Genomic DNA, 26,414 nt, shown 5'->3' with positions numbered 1-26,414 from the left:
GTTTTGGCAGTGATTTCTCTTTTATTCCACCATTTCAAATCAGTGAATTTAGCTTAGTAAATTGCTTCAGTTGTCAAAAATTAATGCATTTCAAAATTAATAGGTCCCAATCTAATGTACTATCTTATTCTAAAATAACAGAGCCTACTCTTGACTTATATATATATATATATATGTGTGTGTGTGTGTGTGTGTATGTTTTTATTGATTTCAGAGAGAGGAAAGGAGAGGGAGAAAGAGAGAGAAACATCAGTAATGAGACAGTCATTGATCAGCTGCCTCCTGCACGCTCCCTACTGGGGATCAAGCCCCCAACTCAGGCATGTGCCCTGACTGGGAATCGAACCATGACCTCCTGGTTCGTAGGCTGATGCTCAACCACTGAGCCACACTGGCCGGGCTTGACTTTTTTTAATCTCTGATGATCTCAAATAAATTCTGTTTAAGTAGCAAATATTATAGGCAGACCACCCTAATATCTTAAAGTGGCATTTGTGATATGTGGATTTTGTGTCATTAATTAACAAAGTGGAAATAGTATCCATGTATGTATATGTTTTGCATATATTTATATGTATATTTATAAATTCACATATAGTATATGTACACATATGTGTACATATGTATGCATATATATTACTATTTAATCTTTTATTATTTATACTCTTTAAATAAATAGATTAAAATATTGCCTCTTTTGCTCTCTTCTATTATTTTCCTACACCCAAAACTTTCTTTCTTCAGTGTTCAATAAAACAAGGAGTCACTTAGTAGAAAGAGAAAATAAGACTAATTTTTATTGAGCATACATAACATGCAAAGTTGATTAACTTTGGTATAGCATCAGGATCATTGTACTAATTTTTGTTTTTAAGGGCTTTTTTAGGCAGCTCTGTTTTTAGGGATTCACATTTCATGACTTATATATCTTTTTAGAGTCCTACCTAAGAACAAAAAGAAATTGACCTATTTTTAATAGGCTATACATCATTTTATCTTGCAGCTATTATTTGAGTCCATTAAATTCTCTTATGAATCTAAAATGAGTTATAGGATCATAGTGATTTTATTTTGTCTCTATTTTGAATTTTTTTTTTTTCTATTTTATCATCTTAAGAATTTTTTCACCATTACTCATGATTACACATTGATTATTTCCACCTAGGCTAAAAAAAGGAGTAAAGAGAAAACAAAGAATGATGAAATCCCACAGAAGGATGATGCAAAGGTGGAACAAATTGTCATCCCCCCCTCTTATTGTGCGGTCCAAACTATGGCATCACCTTTCAAGAAGGCATTTTAAAAGCCTGAACAGAGCATCTTTGTAGTCTGCTTTCAAGTTAATTGATGCAGTTGAGAATTAGAAGTTTTTATTTTCCAATCATGATGACAAAGAGAAGAAACTTGACATTCCAAAGTTATAAGACATATCCAATTAGAAGATGAATGAAAAGAACAGGGTGGAGGCACTCTTAGGCTCTAATTATATGGTGAGATTTTTCGTATTAATGAAATATCAGACTCCGTGTCTTCAGATGGTGGTACCTTAAATAAATTTTTCTTAGTTAAGAACTGATCACTAAACAATATATTTTTAAGAACAAAATGGAAGTACAGTATTCTCCTCCAGTTAGTCATTAAAAAGAAAGATCTTTATACAATAGTTTGGAATGGGAACTCAGGTGATCCCATGTTGCTAAAAGGATTTATGACACTATTCTGTCATCTCCAATAATGTTTGTGTACAAAATAATAATAATAATAATAATCATCACTAATTAAAAGTGATTGTTTTAATGTATTAATATTTGCCCGGCCAGGTGTGGCTCAGCAGTTGAGCGTCAGCCTAGGATCTAGGAGATCACTGTTCGATTCCCAGTCAGGGCACATGCACGGGTTGAGGGCTTGATCCCCAGTTGAGGGCATGCAGGAGGCAGGTGATCAATGACTCTCTCATCCTTGATGTTTCTCTCCCTCTCTCTCCCTCTCCCTTTCTCGCTCTGAAATCAATAAAGATATATTAAATAAATAAATAAATAAATAATAAAATAAAATGTATTAATATTTAATAAAGTTGCTTTCAACTTCATGTTTCTATGCTTATACCTGTAAATTACTTGTAAAATGACTTAAAATATGAACATAAAATTTAAAAAAATTAAGGGGTTCCATGATGTCCATGTGGTAAAGTGATAAGTATTTTTTTGGTAATCTAAAGGTTAAATATCTCATTTCCTTAATTTTTCAAAATAATCCTATGAGGAATCATTATCTTCGCACTTCCCCTTCAAATGTGAGTTAACATGTTTGAGATTATACAGAATAGGAGAACATTAAAGGCAAAATTCAAACTCATATTTCCTAATTCTGAATTATGCATTCTTTCTTTAATACCATCTAACCTTACTTCAGAGACGAAAAAAAATCACCTAAGTCTTCTGACAATTCCTATGACCCCTTACTAAAAAAAATGGGGCAGAGAAGATTTTCAGTATTCAATGGAATAATCAATATTGGAATATGCACTTCATTTTTGCTTTCACATTTTAGATTTTTACTTACTGAATACTTTCCGTGAACTTGTGACAATGTATAGTATTCAGACAAGTAAAAAGAAAGCCAATGGTATGTTGATCCTAAAAAATTCTTCCTAGTTAGGAAATAATGGCTTAATTTCTTGGAATAATTATAAAGTGTATAGAGCAGTTCCCAAGAATAGTATAGATTAAACAATATATAATGTTAGCTAACAAATAGATTAAAGTGGGTTAAAAACCATGCAGTGAAACATCTCAATATGAACTTTCCCTTTGATAGGAAAAATACTGCATGGCATTATTAGATTTTGATGACTAGAAGATAAAAAGTAATCAGATGGTTAAATTATGCTGCAAATATAGTAAACCAAATGAATAAATTAATATATATGGGTAGTATATAGCTTTGAAATTATTGGTTTTGTACAAATATCAGCTGAATAAACTAATCACTAATTTGGAAAAAGATCACTCCTTAACATGATAATTTTATGCAACAACTTAAGTGGAATAGGGTTGCCCAATATCTGGTAAACATTGTCACGAGTGTGTGTGTGTGTGTGTGTGTGTGTGTTTAAAGGTATTTCTGGAAGAGATTAGCATTTGAATCAGTAGGCTGAGTAAAGAAGATCATTCTCAACAACGTGGGTGGGCATCTTCTAATACATTGAGGGACTGACTAGAAAGAAAGGTGGATAAAGGGTGAGTTTGCTCTCTGTTGAACCAAGACATCCATCTTTTCTTGCTCTCAAATGTCCGCACTCCTGGTTCTCAGGTCATTGAACTCAGATTTAAACTTACACTATTGGCATTCTTGGTTCTCAGGCCTGCAGATTTGTACTATACTACCAGCTGTCCCAGGCCTCCAGTTTGCAGGTGGTAGATCATGGAACTTCTCAGCTTCCATAGTCACATGAGCCCATCCTTCACAATCAATCTCTTACTATCTATTTATATCTGTATCATCTATATCTATATCTATATCATCTATATCTATATCTATCTATATCATCTATATCTATCTATATCTATATCTATATCATCATTTATATCTATATCTTATTGGTTCCATTTATCTGAAGAACCCTGATTTATACAGTTAGCATTTTCTTTTGCTTATGGAAATATCATACTAGAGGTTAGTAATTTAATATTAATACACATTGTACACAATGAATATATAACCGTCTATCAAAAAATATATTTTCAAAAGAAAATATATATAGATATATTTTTTTCAAATAAATCTCATTTGTTATTCTAAGAACAGATTTTATAAAATGCTCATTCCCATTTTTAAAATATTTGACTAGAGGAAGTTATTAATTTGCTAGTAGTTTAATACTTTATTGTTATTATTGTTATTATTATTAGTAGTAATAGTAGTAGTAGTATAGTGTGCTGGCACTTATTTGAAATTACAAATAAAAGGGGAAGGTGTTTGGGTGGTAAGTGTTTTTTCCTAGATTGATGGGTATTTTAGATTAGTATGAAAAACACCCATTGATAAAATCTGCACTGTACTACTGTTGGTTTCATTTCACTAGAATGCTATGTAAATTTTTAAAGGCTGTTTTATAAAATTTTTGATTGCTCTAGAAAATATTTTGTAAAACTGCTTTTTAAATAGTACTACTTAGCTGTGGTGGGGTGATAACCTCTTAACACCTCTTTTGATTCTATTTTAGATCTATTTCTTAAATTCCTTCTAACTGGGCTAAGTTTGTGATTGCTTTGTAAAATGAGAGCGTGATGTAAATAATATGATGCCGGTTCAGGGTGTGGTCTTTAGGGAGACTGGAAGTGTCTCTTCCTCCGTCTTTGAACCCAGGTGCCAGGTGGTGAAGAGCCAGAACCAGACTCGTGAGAGACAACCGAGGTTCCGCAGCTAGACTGCTGAGCTGCCTGATGCCACCATCACCGGCCTCAGGCAAGCCACCTCAGCTAACGCCAGGCAAAGTGAAGACAAGCCCTTCCCATCGAGCCTTGACTAAATCACAAACGCATGAGCAGAGAAGTGATTGCTGTTCTTTTAAGCCACTAAGCCTTGCAGTGATTTGTTGTTCAACAATAGGTAGTTAAAACAAAATTTGGTTCCAGAAATAACATACTGCTGAAACCAAAATCTAAAACCTGCAGAATTGGCTTTGAAATTGAGTTGCAGGAAAAGCCTCAGAGACACCACTGGTGAAGGCTGGCAGGACAGTAATACTGTTGTTGAACGTAAGAGGAAAGTGAAACAAGGCTTGCCAGTTGTGTTACTTGAGATGCTCTGGGAAATAGAATTGTTACTCAATTTAATTCACAATTCACGGGTATAACCTAGAACATTTCTAGGAAGAATGCCATAGTGGCTAACTGCCTTCCTTGAGCGTTTTACCATAAAGTGCAAAACTGAAAGAACAGCAAAAATTAACTCTTCAGGTTTCAGGTAGAAGTTAAAGAGAAAATTAAGAAGCAGTGCTGTGTATGAAAATAAAACTTTCCAAGCCTTTAAACAACTATGTTATCAATGGAATAAATGGCTTCAGGTAAAAGATTAAATCCAGTGACTTTAAATCCAGTAAAGTGGACTCTGAGAAGGAAACATCAGTCAAGTGAAACCCGTTGCTAAGACCTCAGAGAGCTTTAAGGACATGACTCATGGACCCATGCACCCTGACAAAAGAGCTCCTAGGCATTTTAACAGTATTGTCCCACAGCAGCCTCAAAGGTGACCTAAGGTAGAGAAGGGACTTCCTTGGAAAAAATGTGGGCTCGTCTCACATTTTGTCTCACTAATTTGAATATAAACTGCAAAAATGGAACTCGCAAAATTTTCAAAAGATTAATCCACTTGACCGTGAGAACTTGAGGAATTCACCCAAATCTATAGGTATTGCTGGCAAAGCCTGATGGCAACTATGTGGCTTGGCTTCTTTACCCTGAGTGGCCAATTAAAGTGCAATCTGGAGATTCCTTATGAGAATCCAGCAAAAAAGTTTTAAGAGCGCCTATATGATCAATGACTATTCTTTTTGTGTTTATGCAAATAATCAGGCCAAACGGAAGCTGGATTTAATGCAGGAAATGGCCTTAATCTGGCTCTTTGATAAAAATGAAGGTGATTTTAGGGGGTGGGGGGATGTGTTTCAATAGACACGATAATACACAGTTGTGGGTATTAGAGTCTAAGTCAGTTAATTGTCTTCAAAATTTTATTTGTCACCCATAAACTAAACTGAATCTTGATTTTTTTTTTTTTTTAGCTTTCTTAAATATTTAGCTACAACCCTCCAAACTAATGTTTGTTTCCTCCCACCTTTTGTCTTGCAATTATTGAGAAATAAAAAATTTTTTCTGAGCTTTGCACTTGCAAATTACAGGTAAAGGACTTGATGTAACCTTGAAAAATCATCACAACAGCTCATACTTCAACAATCTTAGTGACTGGTGCTGTGTAAACCATGCAGAATTCATATACCAGAGATATTCAAACTCCAGATAAGGAAGGTCTATGAGATTGTCACTACTTGCTTTCACGCCAGCAAAAGAAACTTTGAGCCTTACATTTAAAAATATTTTTGATTGACAGCCTTACAGACGCAGAAACTGGCTTATAATTTGCTCTGATCATTAACCTTTGTTTTTTCCTTCTGTTTTCATAGGCATACACCTTATCAAATACCTGATTACCTGTTTACACAATACAGGCCTTACTTTGGGAAGCCCATCTGCATCACGGCCTCCTGAAATGAGACTCAACAATTTAAATGAACTGACTACCGGCTAACAGCCTCTGTATTCCAGTCTCGGATCCCATGTCCTTGTTTCCCTTAGATCAGGCAGGGAGAGGCTTCCATACCCTGCGCAGGCAGGGCCCGTGCCCTTGTCCGCAGGAAGCAGTTACTGAAGACTGACCAGCCTTCGCCTCACCCGACAGATTTCAGGGATGGGAGTCTCTGAGGGAGTCTGGGATAAGCTAGTAAGTCAGAACAGACAGTAAGAAAACTGAAACAGTTAAATGGCCAAGTAGTTTACGGCCACCCAGTAAATCTCAAAATCCTATCTTCCTTAACCAAGGACACTTAAGAGTAAATGGTTTCCACTTTTCCTCCCCAACCAGAGGGTAAATCGCTTAAATCACCCTACTTGGGGAGACAGATAACAGAAATCCAATTAAAGCCTTTTGTGCCAACCGCACCCAAGGATGGGTAAACTCAGGATAATAAATCTTCTTTTGGTGCCTCAGCATAATGCTGACACTCCTTCTCCTGAGATCCTCTCCTAAGATCTCCCCTAAACCCCCAGCCTTGAAAACCCTCGAGACAGAGGACCCAGCAGGAGCTCACCCTCTCAGGAGCAAGGGGCACCTTTCGCCTTCCCTTCTTCAGCCTCTGTAACTTGTTTCCTGAGCCTGCACAGTCTAAGCTGGCTCACTTCTACTACCTCTGTAACTTTCTAAATAAACTTTCTCTTATAATTTGAAAATAAAAAAGGTTAATACACTTGGACTGAAAGGGAAAGAAACATTTTAAAATGAAGAGTGGCCTCAAGGCCATTAACCATGCATGAGCGTGACTGAGACTGAAAAAGCTGGGCAGCTGCAAAGAATGAAAGTGTCCATAGCACTCCCCCGACCCGTCCTTTCATTCGGGCGTATAGAAAGCACAACACTTAATTGTGCTTGATGGCTTTGTAGATCAATAGGAACTACACCTAAAAACCAGCCTCTTCAGCTGCATCAACTGATAAACACGAAAATATTCTGGATTTGAGTATGATAGCTAATGAGAAAAATCTTCATGTCTTACAGGGAGAAAGAGTATTTTGCATGTGAGAGTTATGTAAATATTATGGCTAGAGGGTACAATGTTGCAGATTAAAGAGAATTATAAAGTCTTCCTCACTCCCCTCACAGAAATATGTGGTCTATTTCTCCATCCACTTGAATCTAAACTGCGAAACTGGATCTGTGATGGTTCAATAAATAGTCTGCAACAATTTCAGCTGATTTTTAAGAAGACTGTCAAGTTCTGTGTCTTTTCTGTTAAAACCTAGCCTGCCATGCTGTGAAAAAAAACCCCACACAATCATGTGAAAAAGAATTCAGGCCCCAGATGATAAGTCCCAGCAGAACTTCTAGCCAACAAGCAGCTAAGTTACAATTAGCCCCAGTGAAGTTGCTACACACAGGATAGCGATGAGCTGTTCCCACTGAGCACTGGTCCAATAAAACAATTAAAAAGATCAGCAGCCAACCAACTTGTTTTAAACCTTAGTATTTAGAGTAGTATGTATGCAGCAGTAAATAATCAAAATGCTGGCTCTCACCTCTTTCTTTTTTATGACAGTGACAGCAAACAATGTAGGTTAGAGTAAATTAGAATGAAAATTATATCTTTTCATCAGAATTTTAAAAATAAATAACAAGTGAGTGACAAATAATTTGGGTATCTACTACAGGCTGCAAATATATATTTAGTGCTTTGTTAAATTGAGAGTGTTTTAAAAGCAAGTTACTTTCATTAATTTAGCTTTCACTTCAGTGTGACAATCTCCTAAATTTACTGCATAGTAAAATTTAATGATATATTTACACTATATCCATATTTGTGCTGAAAAATGAAATTTATTATTATTTTCCACCACGTTATCATTAAATTGTTGTGACAAAATTTACCTTGAAGTAAGGTCTTAAATAATGAATTTTAATATTGTCATGTTTATTGTTACTTGAACTTGATGGTATTCTCTGACAATTTACATACTTGTGTTTATCTACTATTAATTTACTCTCATAATTTAATGAATTCTTTATTTTTGCATATAGTATGCCATCTAGTGACAAAAAATTAAATATAAAGCATACTTTTTAAAGTCATTTTGAAGAAAAACTGTATGACAATATGAACTTACTTTGTCTAGTATAGAAAATAAATTATAGCTTTGTATATATTTTAAAATTATTTTCAAATTTGGAAAGCCATTTAAAATGTCATCACCTTTAAGATACTCCATTTCATATGTATCCAATATACCCATCTTTGTTAAAATTTAATTCCACTGTAAGGAAATGAGCTGGTGTTTAGTATGCTTTGCCAAATAATCATATATTTATACTCTAATCTGAGTCAAAGTTTTACTTATATTTGATATTCTGTTGATATTATATAATAGAGCTTATTAACTTATTTAACAATTAGCAAAATAATATAACACGTTGTGTCCCTACAGAGTTCTCTACACTCACAAACAGCAGATTTTTTTCTTAGATAAGTATATCCTTAATATTAATACACATAAACATATATTTAAAACATTATTTCAGTGGACCTCATATTGTCTATCTGGGCCATATATAGATGCAGGTATTGAGATTTAGAAAGAGTATGTGACATGTCTCTGATAATAAATGGCAGAGCTAGTACTTGAGAGTTCTTCGCATGCAAAAATCAAAGTTAAAACTCCACAGTGGTAATAAAATTTCAAATATACAACATACTCTAATCCTTGACAGAGTTGATGGCTAAGGTTTTTGTTTGTTTGTTTGTTTTTCCCCATAATACTAAGCTTCTCATTCAGTTTTCTAAGCTTGACCATCTTTCAGATATAAATAATATGGACATCACAAAGCTATTTCCTCTAACTTACCCCTTGGTGAGAAATTTACAAGATTAATCAATTTAGAACAGAATTTGTAAGATATTTTTTCCAACTACTTTGAGATTCTATCAAAACTTTAGAAACTTTCTCCCAAAATACACATTCTCCTAAAGCCCAGCCCATCAAAGTGATCATTAGGGATATTTTGTTAGGGAAACTTGGCCTTAAGGATTACCTTCATTTAACGTATTTGCCACTAGCCAGCTTCTAGAACTCCTCCCCCCCCCCATTTAGCATATTTGACAAGTTTTCCTTTCAATTTGATCATGTTCCCTAAAAGAAAATATGTAGCAGCTGGGAGTTCTGCTCTGTCTATATGTTTATGTACCAGAGGAAACATTTTGAAATATACACAAATATGAGTATATATGTATGTGTGTGTGTATATATATATATATAGAGAGAGAGAACCCCTTTCGTATTCTTAAATATCCTAAAGAATTAATTATATTCATGATTGGAATTGGTTTATTTGAAAGATGGCAAAAAATAAAATATTTCTTAGCTTTTAAATAGAAAGCTTTACAAAAAATAAAATATTTTTATATTCCTTATTCTTTGTATTTATTGAATCAAGAGCTAGCCCTTGAGGATCTGATCATGGATTTTAACCAAAGGGAATTCTCAGCCAGATAGTAAAAGGATAGGAGGAAATACCACCTGTCCTGGTCCCAGGAGTTCAAATGGGAGAAAGCCACAGATGTAAAAGCAAGAATCTAGGCATATGTCTTAGTCTGACTCACACAGATTTCAAACCTGGACGTAAAGATATTTTAACCATCTTTAGACACTTCATATCTAAGACTTAGGAAGGAGACATTCCTCAGAATGCCCTTCTCTAATATCAGTGGCCTTAAGTAAAGAAAATAAGATTAGCTGGCACTCTTGAATATCCTTCAATCTCCATTTAGCATGATGAGACCTGAAATCTCTACATGAAACCTGCACTGGCTCTTTAGAGTCAATAGAAGTGAGCAAACTGAAAGCCAAGAAGACCTCTATAAATGTGCTGTTGTTAGAAAGGTGAAAGTCACTGTCAAATGGCTGTTGAAGACAACTCATAAAAGAATCCAAATGTAGAATGTGTACGGTGAATGCTAAAGATCCAATTTTATTATTTTGTATGTAGATTTCCAGTTTTCTCAGCAGCATTTGTTGAAAAGACTATTCTTTCCCCATTGTGCATTCTTAGCACACTTGTGGGCTATTTCTATTCTGTTCCTTTGATCTGTATGTCTATCTTTATGCCAGTACTATACTATTTTAATGAGTGTTGACAAAGATGTGGAAAAACTGTAACTCTTGCACACTCTTGGTGAAAATAGAAAATGTACAGCTACTATGTAAAACACCACGGTGGTTCCTCAAAAGTAAAAAAAAATTGAACTGCCATTTGACACCCAAATTCGATCTCTGGGTATATATCTAAAAGAACTGAAATCAGGATTGAAAAGAGTTACCTGAGCTCTTATGTTCATTGCAGCCAGCACTATTCATAATAGCCACCATACAGAAATAACCTCAATGTTCATTAATGGATGAATGGATTAAGAAAATGTGGCATATTAAGACAATAGAATTTTATTCAATCTTTAAAAAAGGAGATTCTGCCACCTGTGCAACATGGATGAACTTGGAGGATATTATGCTAAGTGAAATAAGCCAGTCACAGAAAGACATTCAGAGATAAGGGTGAAAAAAGAATAGTGAGGTATCAGAAAGAATTGCTAATAAGAACTACCAGCCCAAATTAATATAACATAGATGAGATCCAAGATAATCAAGTCACAAACATCACATCTGTTAGCTGAATGCCCAGGGATGGGAATGGACTATCTCAGAGGACACCAGCCCAAAGAACCTAGAGGACACCTTAAGGACAAATCCTGCATGATTTCACTCGCATGAGGTATCTAAGAGTCAAACTCATAAAAGCCAGACAGTAGGTTGGTAGTTGCCAGAGGGTAAGGGGAGATGAAAATTGGAACATGTATAAAGTTTTAGTCACACAAGATAAAGGAATTCTAGAGACCTGCTCTATGACACAGTGCTTATAGTTAACACCATATTGTACACAAAATGTATTAAGTGGGAAGCTCTTATGTCAAATGTTCCTGTTACAATAAAGAAAATTACACTAAGTACTAGCTAAATTATTATTCCAGGAAGAGAGAAACTCATACAAAGATGAATAACAGCTAAAAAGAAATTAGATGGATAGATAGAAAGATAAATAGATCAAGTACATAAGAAAATAATAAATAAGCCATAACACACATCAGAGAGAATACACTGCCACGAAGATGTTGCCACCAAGGAAGCATGAGTATACATCATTACGAATTAAAAAAACAAATAACGAAGCAATTATCTCAATGAAAATGAATGAGCGAGACATTGAAAACTTCTAGGGAAGCAAAACAAGTGACAGAAGGAAACAAAACAATCCAAGAACAAATACTGAGAATAAAGTAAAGCCGTTGCAGAGACAAAAGCCATGTAACATTTTATTTTTATAGAATTAATAATAAACTAAGAAATGAGCACACTCTATATGTGTAGGGTTTTTTCCTCTTTCCTTTTTTTTTTGTATTTTGCATTTTTCTAAAATAAATAACTATTTTTGATAAAGGTCAAAGGTTATTTTTGAAAACATAATGACTTCCAATTCATTGTACATGCATCCACATTCATACACATACAAGAAAAAGACCACCCAATGTTGTATGTTTTATTAATTATACATACTTTTAGCAAGAGGTTTTTCTTTTACAAGTTTTCTTTACAAACTAGAAATTCTATCATTAAACATTTCCATTAATTAACAGAGTAAAATTAAATGCTAATTCTAATATTCTGTGAAAATGCAAGTAAATTATAATCAAGAGAATATAAATTTGAAAAAAGTAGTTAATATTAGTACTAACAGATTAAGCTTTTATTTTATTTTATTATTTTATTTTATTATTTTATTTCATTTCATTTCTGATATCAAAGACAGCTAAATACAAGCTGAGATCTTTGCAAAAAGCAACAGGGTTAAAAGGACTCTGAGGGAAACCTTTGGGATGAACAGGCCCTTTAATGAAGGTGATTTCTTTAGTTGGAAACTGTTGAACTTCAGTTCACCTTTTCACTATTGTCCCTCTCTAGTTACTTGTTAACTAATCTAATGAGCAACCATATAAACAAAGAGCATTTGTAAAGCATGAGTAATTAAATTGGGTCAGGGGTTAATAGCAAGAAATAAACCTCATTTACATGCTTTCTTCTCAGAATAGGAAGGGAGGGTTTTTGAATTTGAAAGTCTAACCTTATATCTTCATTTAGCTGGTAGCTGTAGTGGTGCTAAAGGGAGACCAAATGGATCCTTTGACATAAACACTTTTTATTCAAGCAATTGAATATTTTGGTTAAAAAAAAAATTATGGGCAGAAACAAGTAGTGTCTTTCCACTGAAATTTGACAAGAGTCTAACAATAACATAAACTACCTTCGTAGCTATCAGTAGCTGGTATACAACTTGCTCACCATTGTAACCAGTGTCTCAGACATTATTGAAAGAGAGCCACCGAGAAAACAGAAAAGAGAGCATTCATTAATATCCTTTCCCCCCAGTTCTAGTGTAATATTTACATCACTGCATAAGTGTAGGGGATGTATAGCATCTTATGACATATAAATTGAAATATAATAATACAGGGGAAAAGACCCTATTTCAACTATTCACCAAAATGTCTACCCTTTTCAAAATAGAATAGGATCAAATGAGAGGTATTAACTTTTTTTTCATCTTGAAAGAACATTTAATGTATACTTAAGTGTATCTCCTAAGCAAGGGCATTCTAGTGAGCAGAGTCTGTCTTCAGACCAGGAGATTTGGAACAGATAAATGAATAGCTAGTGAAACTTCTTTTTTGTTCTTAGCACCTATTTTAAAGTCTTTTCCTTGTCTTTTTCTTTTTTGAAATGCCTGGTGCTATGAATACCAAATTTGTTTTAATCATGCAGTTGGTATAGAGAGTGTGTATAATACATAACTAATAAGACATTCCTCAACAAATAGAAATAAAAATGTTTCTGTTTTCAGGGATATATGCTATTGTTCACCAAATAACTGATATGGGCCTTAGAGTAATAACGAATGCTTTTGCTTTTCTTTTATTATCCCTATTTTCTCAAGTTACAATATATCCAAAAAGCAAAAGTATTTCTGGAAAAGAATTACCCATTCATTCCATATGAAAAGAACAATTTAACTTTGATTTTATTAGTTTTTAAATTAAAACCTCATATGCTCCCCATTAGCAGCATAGAACTGTAATCATTTTTAGTTTTTAGATTGATGCTTTTGGGGGGTTGTTGAAGGGGTGGAGGAGTGTTTTCCTTCTGTATAGAAAAAGCCAAATTTGAAAATAAGTTATCATAGACCTTTCATTAACTATGGTACATTAACTAGGAGACACCACTCTGAGCAATTTTCCAAGAGGAGCTATTAAGAGTTATAACTCTTATTTTTTATACCCTTGGAGAACTATGCTTAATATGTTGTACAATCTAACTGATTTTTATCCAGAACATTAATTTCAAAAATAAGAGGTATGTAATACATATTAAAGAAACTAATACATGTTTATAGATGCAGCACTTGTTGATAGCGATAAAATATAAAACCTTGAATGTTTTGTTTGTTCAAAGACTCAAAAAAAAAAAAAGTAATATTGGGTTTTTAAAAGTATGAATCAAGAAGGTGGAGGAAGTAAGAAAATCACAAAGTTCAGAGTTTAGAGTAAAATATAATTTAGTCTTTTAACTATGACCAGTGCTTTTAAACTTTTTTATGGAATTTTTTAACCAAAACACACACACAGATATATGTAACACTAAGTAGCAGAGATTTTAAAATAGTGACTTTTGTTTTATAGTGATTTACTGCTTTTAAAAATCACATTTAAACACTTTACTACAATAACCTGTGAGGTCTTCCTAATTGTGCATGCAAACCAAAGAAAGGCCTTGCTAATGATATACAGCTAGAGAGAGAAGGCTTGGATTCAGAGGGAAGGGGGAATGAGGAAGGGAGTAAACTACAACTATAACAAGCACTGTTCTAAGCACATTATACACATAATCTAATTTAATTTTCACAAAATGTATACATTATACAATTTTACTATTCATAATACTAACGTCCAAGAAGATAGCATAACTGTTGCTACTACGTGGGCAACCTGGAAAAAGATCTAGGTCTATTTAAAATCCATCTTGTTTCTACCATACCACGCTAACTCTAAATGTCATGTAAATATATATGTATATATGTACCTCTCTACCTTGGCATAAAAATACTGCTCCAGAAAGTGATTGCTAAGAAGCAGGAATAAAAGAGATTCAGAAAACACATTTTAAAGCAGAGATGCCATCACTCTCTTTCTGTTCCATGATGATGATGAGGCTTAACAATAAGCAATAAAGGTTAGAAATGATCTACAAGAGCAGTTGTTCATTTGGGGTTCCTGCTACCTCTAGCAACTATGAAACAGTAAGTTAGAGGTGGGTCCAGGCTGTCCACATAAAAGTCTCCATGTGTATCAAATGCACATCCTTAATTGGAAAATACTGGCCTAACTTATCCTAAATATTTATCTTACTGCTTTGTCTAAGAGCAAGTGGATAGGTTTATTATTAATCAACAGATCTGCTATGAGTGAAGCAGAGTGATAAATGTTTTCATCGGCATGACGTGTTAAATTGTCATAAGAACCTGATGAGGTTGGTACTATTATTACTTCTATTTTATCAAAATGTTTCTGTAATTTCCCCAAGGTCATAAAGATCATAGGAGCCTGTGCAGTGTTCTTAAACACCAGAAGATACAGTTTAGAGTCGATGTATAATAATGGGAGATAAATCACACTATGAGGTCAGCATTTTTATGGAAATGTCCTTGGCTTTTTACTGGCAAGGAATCCTTCTGATTATTTTAGAGACATGCGTATTAAATAGAACGCAAAAGCAAATCAGAGTTTAAATTCTGAGCATTTCTAGTTCATAAAAAACTCCGTTTTCTTTCAAATATTTCCAGTTAATTTTATTACTTAGAAGGGATGGGAAAATTTGTATTAATGCTTTAGAATCTGTTATGTACCTAAATTGTCTTATTATACCAGATTCTCCCCAGTTATTTCTATGCTGAGCTCTGTGGAACACCTCCACATTCTCCAGAAGCCATTCTCCCATGACAGTTCTAGCAATTCAAAATAATGAGGCTTTCGAAAATGTATGCATGCTTCTCAGTTCATCTTCTACACTGTATTGTCTTGTGTGTTCAAAATTCTGCATTTTATTTATGTAACTAAATGAATTTATCACACCAATGTGAAAGTTTCTTTTAATTATTCAACCTGATTCTTTTTGAAGATCTGAAAGAACACAAATAACCATCTTTCTTGTTATAAAAGGAAAAACCCACACTCCATTTCCTTGTTAAATATCATTCTTATCAGAGCTTGCATTGAGCGTGGGTCAAAAATTGCTATCTTTAATTGCCAGTATCCATTATCTCTGATACAGTAAGAGATTTGCTAGAAGAAATTGGATAAGGTTCTTCTCAGAGGGGAAAACGGAAAACATGTTGTGCCCAAGAATATAGACGGCACAGAAAGTTAAGCGAGTCAACTCATCACATAGTAAAGCCAGCCCTCTGCTACATGCCACTGTGCAGGAACCAAAAGGAGCACAGAAATGTCCCTTTCTTCAAATAACTTAAAAATAGGAATGTAAATTTCTTATCAATGCTTAAATATCAAAACATCATTCAATCAAATATTAACTATTCATTTGGAAGAGAGAAAATTACAGTGAGGAGTCTGTCCTTCTGTTAAGTCTTATGTATAGACATCTCTGGAAAATTTTATTGGATCTTTCCAGGTATGTTGGTGTCTTCCCATATTTTCCTTCTGCACTTTATTCCAGCCACTGATAATGAAAGATTGACTTTTCCAGAAGTTTTCAAAAGCTAGGCCTAGAGATGGTGTATATCTCTACTGCCCACATCTACTGGCCAAGTTTTAGTTAGGTGATCTCTCTGCGTACAATGGGTGCTGGGAAATAAAGTCTAGCTATATGCCACATCACAGATCACTTTCCTTACTTTGCGATCTCTTTTCAGTTATTACCTCCTTGGAAACACCTGTCATGAATACACAACTTAATATACTAACCATCTACCCCCACCATTAACTCTCTTACCCTGGTTTATTTTATTCATAGTGCTTCTCACCAAACAAAATAAAATTAATTTTATCTGTTTACTTTTGACTATCTCTTCCTACATATGTATATGTGTGCACATACACGTTTGTATGTCTGTGTGTGGTTGGGGGGGCAGAGATAGAGAACTGAAACAAAGCAATAAATGTATAACCACTGTTAATAAATAAATGGGGCTTAGGGAAGTAAAATGATAGCTATCCATTCCATATCTTCTAACCAACACCAAAGCCAGTTTCACAAATAAGAATTTTTTCTAGTTCCAGCCTCTTCATTCCCTTGATGTTTCACTTGAAACTGACTGAAATTGTAATAGAGACCACACCTATAATGGATAAAGTGAACATAGATTCCTTTTAATGGAATACTATTGAAAATTATACTTCAAGGAAATGACTATAAAATATATTTTCACTTCTTTACACATCTGTACTTCATGGATTTGATTAAAGTGAAATACACTGACTATGCAGACAACCTAATTTCAGTGGAGGTAGACAATGTGGATATCCTAATCCCAGAAATGTGGAAAACTTAAATTCTGTCCTTTATAAATTCTTTATTAATTTATCATTATCTATGTCATCTCTATTGCTATTTCCCAGTATAAGGAGAGAACAACATTGAGGCGATTGTGTATTTACAAAATAGAACAAGCTCTTCCCAGAGAAGCACTGGGTGAAACTATGGAGGGTGTGAGACGCACTGTCTTGATGGTTGTCATGCAGAGTGCTAAGCATAGTGGATAACAGGTACAAATTAAATATTTTCAAAAATGAAGACCTTAAAACTCTAAAATTTAAAGGTGAGATTTTCATTAACAATACATAGTCTTTCTCACTATATTCGTGCTGGAAACTCCCTAGGTAATTCTATATCCTATTAAGTTGCCAATTAGCTAGCTAAGAAATACAATAGTGGGGAAATCCATTAAATGTTAGATGACTCCTCTTTCCCTAGGGTGTCTGATAAAAACACTGCTGGTCTGGGTGACAAAGCCTTTGGGAGAATTCCTTATCTCCCTGTGTCCTTAATTACTGCCCTTTCTAAGGTTGCTCTTCATTATTGATCCCTCAGGAACTTCTACTAGATCTCTCTGAAGTTTTTCACTCTATATTCTGTCTTTTAACTTCTCTTTCATGTTTTCTGTATCTTTATGTCATGTGCTTTATTCTCGGTAATGTGCAGTAATGTTTAAATATATTAATTTTCTTTGTACTTGTTCTGCTTTAGATTTTCAGTTGCTTGTTTATAAAATGTTTAGTACTTTTACTGAGCAATGGACACGATCTCATTCATACTGAATGCTCTAAATATATTTGTTTCAAAATTAATTTCTGGTTGTTCTACTATGTGCTGCCTTGAAAGTGCAATTGGACCATGTATTTAATTTTCTGATTCTCTTTCACACATTCTCATGGCTGTTTATCTTTATGTCTCATCCTCAAAGAGCGTGTGTGTATGTGTGTGTGCGTGTGTGTGTGAGATATGTATGACCTCGGCCATTTCATTCCACTTGAGATTTTTGTACTTTTGTTCAGTTTAGTTACTATGAATGTTTTATTTATTTTTCAGTTTGGGTTCCTGAACAATATGGATAGTGAAACTCAGGAGTCTGAGTCAATGACTGCCTAAACCTTGAGTTCTTCTTATAGGAGAGCACTTTTCCTCCTTTTTCTTTGGCCAGTTTCTTCTCTGCACCCTAGGTGTGTAGATGGAGCTGATCAGGTGTCCATTTTACAGAACTGACCGTACATCCTGAGTTGATGCAGGGAATTATTTTCTCACTCATCACGATGAAGAAGCCTGAAGTCTCAATGTGCATCAGAAAGACTAGACCTGACACCATATCATATAGGCCCTTCTTTTAAGCCACCCCAGTTCTGAGTTCAGTTTGTGCTAACCACACAGTTACGTGTTCTCACTTTGTATTTGCCTTCTAGTGATATCCTTTCCCCAACTTTAAGACAAAGTATGTAGTTAGATATTAATTTCATCATGTTATCTAATATTCTTTTGTGTTTTATGGAAAGAGAACTTTCTCTGTCACTTCAATCTTTACTGAAGTAAAACTCCAGGTTTCTTAAAGAGTAACTTCCATTCCCTTAAAGTTGGTTCTTATGCTCCACAACTTGCTCTTCGAGACCCTATCCCACCTCATCACATGGTACTCACCAGAATGAATTTCACTCCAAATAGATTCCTCAGTTTACTTTTGCTTATATTGTCTTCTAAAGAAAGAATTTTATCCCCTTCATATATATACATATGTTCATATACATATATATATGAAGGGGATAAATACACACACACACACACACACACACACACACACACACACCTTGGCTTCATTTTCTTTGAAGTCTTTTTCTAAATATTTCAATGGAATCTAAAACAAAACAAAATAAGCAACCAAAACAAAACAAAACAAACAGAAATAGATTCATAATTCAGAGAACAAAATGATGGTTGCCAAAGTCCTGGAGGTGAGGTATGTAGTGGAATAGATAAGAAAGGTGAAAGAAAAAAAGAGGTACAAACTTCCAGTTATAAAATAAATAATTCATGGAGATATAATGTACAGCAGAGGGCATATATTCAATAATATCATAATAAATTTGTATGGTGACATGATTTTTAATCATATCTTGCTGATCACATTGCAAGGTATATAAATGTAGAATCACTAGGTTGTATTCCTGATATAAATATAATATTGCATGTTAACTATATTTTTAAACATTTAAAAATGAATCATTGTATGCTACATTAAAAATTAACAATTATTAATATATGTTTGATATGATGATACCAACACCAGAGAAAGATGTAGTGGTGCAGAATTATTTCTGGATTTATTATTATTACATAAGGAAATCATTGATGAAAGCCTTTACCATGTTTTCTTAATGTTTTCAAGTTCTCTTAATATGCCTACAATTAAGACCCAGAGAGAAGCAAGTGAAAAATCTTATAATTCTAATTTGCCAAGATAAATATCAAAGCATATTTTAAGACTGTGAACATTCTCACTGGTCCTTTCGGAGAAAAATGATTTAAAGATTCAGTAAACAAGTAACTTTTAACCAAATAACTTATATGCATAGGTGCATAACCCATAGACAAGTGTGGTGAAGGCCTGGGGTGAGGGGGCAAGGGCAGGGTAAAAGGGGTCAATGGGAAAAAAAGGGAACATCTGTAATACTTTCAACAATAAAGATAAATTTAAAAAAAATAATAAATGGTCTTATAGTTCCCTGTTTCTATTCACAGGAAATCTCAACAACTTTTAACTTTCCTTCAAGTCAGTATTTCAAAAATAATCACTGTGTGCAGATATTTCTGTTTGTGTCCCTTGTCATCAACACTTGCTAGAAAGTGAGTACTGCTATGGTCATTTCCCAAAGTGCTTTCAAGAAAATTGTGTCCACACAACTGTTACATCACTAATGTGTTAAAAAGCAGTGATGTTACAAGCAAAGACGATTTGATTGTTAGCTGGCACTTAACATCAGAGTTTAATTAATGTTCTTCTTTAAACAAACTCATTTTTTAATCAAGATGATGTTTTTATAATGTGAAATCATTTTAAAGGTTTTCTGTTAACATTAATTTTTATAGATATTTTTTCTTCATTTGATAACTGTTGGTCATATATACCTTCTACATTTAGGTTTTTGGGTTTTTTTGGTGAGTTGCTATCTTGTGAGCATACATAATCCTAACATCTTACTGCTGGCGTTTTTTAAATTTTTTTTATGTAAGATATAGAGTTCAACAAGAAGATATGTTCTGACTGTTTTGTCAGTTGGCTCTGCACAAAATCATCAAGAGCTATATAAAGCTTCCACTCAGGGCTTAGAATCATAATAATAAGAGTTATGATATACTGTACAGCTTAAAGAAGTCTAAAACTCTAGAGTATGAAGCCTTAGTGATTTTCTCCAGTACATTAATCAAAGCACCATTGACAACTAGAATTATATTGTTATTCATGCGAAGCACTCGAGATTCTTCCTAATTCCCTGGTGGCATTTATTTCAAAACTCTGAAGAAGCGACAGATGAAAGAAACCTTAGTTAAAATATCAGATGAAATAAAAATGGCAAAATATTTCTCATCAGCCATACATTAAATTACTACTTGACTTTCAGAACCAAACAATGCTGCATGCATATCCCGCCTATAATTTCTTGCAGAAATTTAAAAATGGGGCTTTTTTTGCTATCACTTTATTTTATTAAACGCATGTTTGTGTTTTTATAAAGCTTATAATGTTTTATATATTTTATGTTTATAACCCCTCCAATAAATCAAAAGCAAATTAATACCAAAACTTCAGTATCAAATATCACTGTATTCATTCCCAATAAAAGTAATTTAAAAGTTGAAAGAGGCCGGCCAGGCATGGCTCAGTGGTTGAGTATCGGCCTAGGATCCAGGAGATCCTGTTCAATTCCCGGTCAGAGCATGTTCCCGGGTTGTGGGCTCGATCCCAGGTTGGGGGTGTTCAGGAGACAGCCGATCAATGACTCTCTCATCATTGACATTTCTGTCTCTCTCTTTCTCTCTCCCTCCCTCTCTCTGAAATCAACAAAGATATATTTAAAAAAAAAAAAAGTTGAAAGAAATTTGGGCTCAAACACACACAAAAATCACATATGTAAAAATAATAATTTATTAGGCCATAGAAAATTTAGAGAACTGAAGGGTTGATACAAGATTGCACTTTAGTCTTTTTCTGTTTGGAAACAGGATGAAAAAGTTTAGGTGTTTTGAGTTATGGCCACTGAATCTGTGCTATGTTATTAACTAAGTTCTAATAGGTGTACCAGGTTGTAATCCCTTGTTTCTAAGGCACTAACTCTGAATCAAACTGACTAAATCCTGAAATCTGGAATTCTGCAGATCTGCCTGCATTTTTATTTTATTTATACTTAGTTATTGCTACTAAAGTGAATCTAAATGTTTAAGATTTCCAGGAAAAAATGAGGCTAGTATAAGGGCATTTTAGTAATTAAATCAAACAATGTTATTATGAGGAAAACAGCATTGAAAGAAATACTATTGTTTATCTGACCAAAGTTAAATGCAATATCAAATCCAGAGGTTTTGGAGAAGAGGTCCATACAATACTGTAGGTGGCATGAATGTATTCATGTAAGTTTTAAGGAAATGTCAACAGAACTAAACATTTTATCATGCTCATGCGTCTCCTGTTTTGCCCTATATTTCAAACATATTAGCGAAATAGTTACTGGAAAAAGATTTTACAATTTCTTTATGAAATATTTACATTTTATTTTAAATTTATTAATTTCATCTAGTAAAAGACTAAATTTTGAAAAACATATTTATGTCATGATTTCTTTGTGATAGTGTAAACCAGCATCACCTCAATAAGGGAAAATTCTTAGTTTTCCATACAGTGTCAATATCCTGATAAAGAGTTGAATTTTACAAAACAGTGAATATTCCAAAAATATTGTGCTATGCTTTGTATTTTATACAGACAGATCTTTTCTATTGCAAAGGCCAATTAAATTTTTCTAAAATTTAAAAATATTTAGTTACATCATAATTTTCAATTTATTTTAATTACACTATCCAGGAAAACACTGTAAATACCCTTCCCCATAAAGTACAACTGAGAAAAGGCTATAGGTACTACTCGAGTTAATACAGAAAAATTAAAATTTTCTCCAAAAGATTGAGATCAAGGAATGAATCCTCACTTACTATTTATAATCAACATTGAACCTAAGATACTAGCCATTGTAGTATAGCAAGAAAAAGATATAAAAGTAATGTAGCTCAAAAAGGAAGAAGTAAAGTGTCATTAACTGTAGATGACACAATTAATAGAGCAAATCACAATAAATGTATTTGGCAACTAATAGAATAAGTCTACTTAGCAAGATCTCAGAATAAAAGTTAGAATACAAAACTAAATAATACTTTTAAATTTTAGCAAACCACTTAAAATTAAAAATTCCATGTATATCAGCATCTAAACATGTTATTTTTAGTTATTTATAAATACAATTTCCAAAAATAATGTGTGCATTATAAAAGTAAATAACAGAAATAACCATAAAATGATAAATTAACTTCTTTAAAATTGAAACTTTCTGCTCATTAAAATAGACTTTAAATTTGTATATAGTTTTTCTTTTATTAATTATAATTTTTGTAAATTTTTGTACTCTGCCTAAGAAATCTTTGCAAACCAAAAAAATCACATGTATTTCTGACACTAGGCTGAAAAATTTCTTCATACTCCTAGTTAGCTGAGAATTTGACTCTAAATAAAAATTAAATATTGTTAAAAACTCTATCAGTAGAAATTTTTGTTTCTTTTTTTCTTTTAACTATATGAATTGATTTTTAAATGTTAATTAACTTTCATTTCTCACATTAAACTCTATTTGGTCATGATGTATTTTCCTTTTAAAAATGTTGATTTTTTATTTTTATTTTTTGCCATTAGTTTAAAGATGTGTGTCTTTTTCATAAAGAATCTTAGTAGGTAATTTTATTTCCTTATAACATCTTAGTAAGGTTCTGATATTAGGATTATGCTGATATAATACAATAAATTGAGGATGTTTCTTCTTTCCTTATTTTCTGAAAGTGGTTTGTTGTGAAGCCTCTCTTAAATATTTAAGAGTGTAGAATACAACATCTAGTGATCAGATGCTACTCTTTTTAGAGAGAGTTTACTTGCCCTTTGTATTTTTGAGGAACATTTCTCCATCACTGGGAAATTACCCATCCCATTATTCTTTGTGTGACAGCAAAAATGGGTATTGGGAATTATGTGTTTCTTGGAGTCTGCAGAATGTGGCGCAAACTCTACTATGAAAGATCAGGGGAAAACATATTTTTAGACTCAGATACTCATAGGGCTCTATGGTCCTGTCATTTAACTTTCTTGGGGGTGATGAATGGGTTATTTTTGGTTTCTTGGTTTTCCAAATCTCTTAGCCACTCAGCCATCTTACTATCCATTTCCTTGAGTCAGTTTCATATGCCAGTAATCACAGCTGTAGGTCTTTTTGAAACACTTTAGATCTGTGTTTTTCTGTTATATCTGCTTTTTGTTTTTGTTTTAACAGTACTGTACTTTGTACTTTCCCCATAATAGACAATATTGGCAAAAATCAATATACAAAAATAAGTATTTATAGATCAATAAAATAGTTTGTTCAAAATTAGTTTCAGTAAGTAACTTGATACAAAATCATACTGTAAATAAAATATTATAAAAATAAATTGTACCCAATATTACTCACTATATAAGTCTATTATAGCATCATTGGCCTTAATTACTAATCAGAGTAAAGCACATTTTCATTTATTTATATCCCTGCAGCTCTTAATGGCTTATGTTTAATGGGTGTCGGATCTTTCAAATATTTTAAAATAGGAATAACCGATTTAACTTCTTTTAATAAACTTAAATCTTTCTTGAGAATTAAAGTGAGAACTTCATTAGGGAAAAGCTAACCTTAAGTGCTGTATTCACAGTGAATTTTTTTCATATTAATTATGTTATGAAAACTGCTGAAAAACAAATTAGAAGGAAGCAGGATTAACAAACAAGTTAAAATGTATATAATCATTTTGAGCAAGTGCATACCTGAGAACCTGGAAAATCAGCTTCTATATATTAGGCTAATAATTTCTAAGCTAACAGGAGATAATGAAAGAAAGATCTACTCTTGGCAGGAGACTGGTTAGTTCTGAACAGGATGGGAAATCCATTCTTCCCTGAGACTTCTCTGGTAAGAAGCACCGTCAGTTGAGGTTGGCCTTTTCAGCCAGATTATTATACCACAACCCTAGTGAAACTGCTGACTGGAGTCAGATTCAAGAAAATGAAATTTGAATCACATAAGATAATAGTGTTCAACTAAGTGTTTGCAAAATAAAATTATATTATATGGACCAGAAAATAAAGTTATCCCTATAAGTAATAAAGGTAATTATTGATTATGATGTTGATGTCAAGTGTGTGTATGTGTATATATACAGGGTTTCCCAAAAAATGTATATACACTTTGAATAATTATAAAGGCCATGCTTATGAAAATAAATTTCATTTTCAAAATGTAATAGAATTTACAGACATAATGTGTATACATTATACACATATATGTGTATATATATTTTTATACACATATCGTTTTTACAAAATATATTTTTATCTTTAACTTATGGGTTATAATGCCCAGTGTAATATGAAATAAAATGTGAAATTTCTATCTTTCCTTTATATTAATTTTTTTAATATAAATGCAGTTTGAATATCTGAAAACAAAAGAGATGACAGATTTTAAGTTTTGGGAAACAATAATCCATTAATTGGGAAAATATGAGTCCTGATCATTTTGCTCTAATTTCAGCATTTTCTACTTATTTTTTTATTCCATTAAACACATTTAAAAGTTAGTTAGAACAAAATCTAAAAAACACACACAACAAAGACATTTTTAAAAGGATAAAAGGAGCAGCAATTCCCTAAATCCAACATATATTTATGCATATGTGCTATTGGGAAACATGTTGGGGTGGCAAAATATCTTTCAATTTTCCTAAACCTGCACAATCTTGTTGTTAATAATACATGACCTACATGAGGGTAATGACAAATGATGAAAGAAACAGAACAGGTACTTAGAAAAGAATGCAGATTTTTTCTTGATGATGTGCTCCACCTGCCTCTGACTTCAAGGCAGTAAAACTATTTGATGAGAAGGGTTTAATTTCATTTGTCACTACGATATGAAAAGTCAGGGTAGCTAGATCTCTCCCCCACATTATCTATCAGTTTAATTTCTCTTGAGTCAGTGCTGTTTTATGTTCTTCCTGTTCAGCAATTGCTCTTGAGGATCAGTTCTTTCAGTGTTTTCAATTTTATCATAAAAAGCAGATGTTTTCTCTATTCATCTCATTGAATTTATTATAATAGTAGAAAAATATGTGGCTGTCACCTGACACCTTGTTCTTAGAAGTTTGCACTGATACTAATCTAGTACTACTAAAGAAAAACAAACAAACAATAGGAGCAACTCAACAGTTACCGCAGTTATTACAGATATACAAAAATTGTGTATCAAAATCTAAACTATGCCATACAACTGGATGCTACTGAGTAGTATCTACAAATGTTAAATATAAATATGCATAATTATAGCTTTCTTGTGACAAGAAATTACTTCCTTTCTCATCCATAAGTCTTATCTCTAAAATTACAACTATAGAACATCATTTAAAACATTTTGAATATGCATTGCTACTACCTATAGACAGGATTAAAATGTTTACAACCATGAAGTTGTATATAATAATTTGAATCTTGAAAATTTAAACTGGTGCTAAAATAAAATATACATCTTTTCCTTTATGTCAAATTATAATATAAACAATCTAGTGCAATTTGAGGGGCAATCTTGAGTAATTAAAATCTGCTAATCATTTGTACTTACTGAATGTGGAAATAGGGCAATTACAGTTCAGAAGTAACTTTAAGCATGATAATTTGGTTTGGGCTTGTATTTTGTTTTCAGGTAAGTGAAATGTAATCAAAAGGCAAATTCGCCCCCAAATTCTTCCACTTTCTGAATTTTTAAAAGATGCACAATTTTATTTAAAACAAAACATAGAATGAATATATCAGTTTGAGTTCTTACCATGGCTTACAAGGCACTGTAGGGTCTGGTTCCCCATAAACTGTATGATCTGTTCACCACTCAATTTTTCAGTCACACTCTGTCTACTTTGCTCTTATTTGAACCCTCCATGTTTGTACCTGCTTTAGGCATTGACCTGTGCACTTTCCTCTGCCTTGGGTATCCCCTCAACACTTGAGATCTTTTCCCAGTAGCCTCCTTCAATTTATTCAGGTCACTGTTCATGGGAAAACTTCTCAGAAAGCATTGTGCTAATTATCTCAAA

The sequence above is a fragment of the Miniopterus schreibersii genome (assembly GCF_964146895.1).
Source record: "Miniopterus schreibersii genome assembly, chromosome: 5".
Lineage (NCBI taxonomy): Eukaryota > Metazoa > Chordata > Mammalia > Chiroptera > Miniopteridae > Miniopterus > Miniopterus schreibersii.
This window is presented reverse-complemented; position numbering follows the sequence as displayed.